This window comes from Echinops telfairi, unplaced genomic scaffold (genome assembly GCF_000313985.2).
Source record: "Echinops telfairi isolate 266 unplaced genomic scaffold, ASM31398v2 ScPeMD7_7469;HRSCAF=8507_1, whole genome shotgun sequence".
Lineage (NCBI taxonomy): Eukaryota > Metazoa > Chordata > Mammalia > Afrosoricida > Tenrecidae > Echinops > Echinops telfairi.
In genome coordinates, this window is record NW_022111373.1 from 140,096,195 (window position 1) to 140,098,132 (window position 1,938).

At 52.8% G+C, this 1,938-nt stretch overlaps 1 pseudogene; it reads right to left on the bottom strand.

Moving 5' to 3' along the window:
* The window catches only part of LOC101657664, a 5,872-nt pseudogene extending 4,839 nt beyond the window's left edge, over positions 1-1,033 (bottom strand).
* Positions 1,034-1,938: the final 905 nt, after the last annotated feature.

The following is a 1,938-nucleotide window of genomic DNA, read 5'->3' on the forward strand; positions in this document are numbered from 1 at the left end:
TCACTTAGTTCAGGATCTTCCAGCAGATTCCCTGCCCTGCACGGTGGTGAGGGAGCTGGGTTGTTGGCCAGGATTCCGGGAGCCCGAAGGCCTCATCGGTTGATTTGAAGATGCAGATGCTCCGTGCGGAGCTTCAGGGATTCTAGGACATCCTGCAGGTTGTGTCCAGAGAAGACGGGGACGTATTTCTGGAAGACAGCTCGGAACCCAGTAGGATCCACAGCTTCGCAGGCGTCAGGGTGCCACAGGGCACCATCACATCTGCAAAAGGCTTCAGTGCGCTCTTGGGCTTGACCCCCTACAGGCATCTCTTGCGCAAAGTCCCTTCGCAGACACAAGTCCTAAGAGGCCGAGTGCTGCTCAGACACTAGCAAGGCATTTAGGAAGCACGTCTTCCCCAGATTCCAGAGGCCAGCATGACCAGAGCTGGGGAGGAGTGTGTGACGAGCCATCTTATCTTCAGAGTAGAAAGGCTCAGAGGACCGCCAGATATCACGTGGAAGGAGCCATGAGAGAATGTAGCTCCTTTCCTATGCTGAGCAAGGTGGGGGGCCCAGGAAACCTCCCTAGGTACTGTGTCTTAAAGTGGGTGGCTCAGGCCTGAGTGCCAAGCGGCTCAGTGCGGCCCTAAGCTTCCCGGCACCACAGTGCCCTCCCATGGCAATCCCCATTGGGCGCAAGTCCCCACTGTTCCCACACTTGTAACGAGCTCAGTTGGTCCTGGATTGGAGAGGCAGAGCCACGGCTGGTGGAGGTGAGCCTGGCAGGGGAACCCCATGATCTGCCTGAAGGGGGTCTCGGGAACGAGAACCCGAGGCTCTTCTTGGCCCCAGCTCTAAGCTGTTGAGCCGCTCCTCAGGGAGCCTTGGCCAGGAGGCAGAGGTCAGAACACAGAGTTTGGCCCAGGAACTGGGTTGAGCCCCTCCTTGCTGCGGGCCCAGGGAGCAAATGGTAAGTTGGATCCCACCCAGGGCTGGACCTTAGCAGGTGGCTCTCAGGTTTGGCCCAGGTGGAGCTTGGAGGCCTGGGGCATTGTGGACACCACAGGTGGAGTTTGCGGGGGAGGTCACCTGGGGCCAGGCCCCAATTGAAAGCCACCCCCTCCTACCCTCATGCTCCCACCCCCTCCACCAGCTTTAGCCACAGCTGCCACCCTGATCACTCCCACTGAAGTGGCCACTGCCATCTGTGTTGATCCTGCAGGCGTCCGGCCACCGGCTTCACTGTCCATATTACCTTTTCTTGTATGGTAACACCACCGAGTGGATTTTGAGTCACAGTGATCCTATGTACAACAGAACTAGACAAACACTAACTCATCAAATGTAAATTCACCATTAAAAAAAAAACTTGTATTAGGGGCTCTTACATCTGATATCACAATCCACACACTTATCCATTGTGTCAAGCACGTTTATACACATGCTGCCATCATCATTTAAAAGCATTTTCTTTCTACTTGGGCCCTTAATATCAGCTCCTCATTTACCCCCTTCACCTGGCCTCCCTCATGAACCTTTGATAAGTTATATATATTATTTTTTTCATATCTTACATTGTCCTCTGTCGCCCTTCACCCATTTTCTGTTTTTTGTCCCCCTAGGAGGGGGTTATATATTGATCCTTGTGATCGATTATTCCCCCTTTCTCCCCCCACCCTCCCATTATCCTCCTGGTATCTCTATTCTAATTCTTGACCCTGAGGAGTTTATCTCTCCTGGATTCCCTGTTTGGGGCTCTTATCTGTAGCAGTGTGCATGTTGTGATCTAATCCAGTTTGTAGGGGAGAAGTGAGGTCATGATAGTGGGGGGAAGGAAGCATTAAGGAACCAGAGGAAAGTTGTGTGTTTCATGAATGCTATACTGTACCCTGACTGGCTCATCTCTTCCTTGTGACCCTTCTTTCGATCCATCTCCTTATGAGTCTTCCTCTCTTTC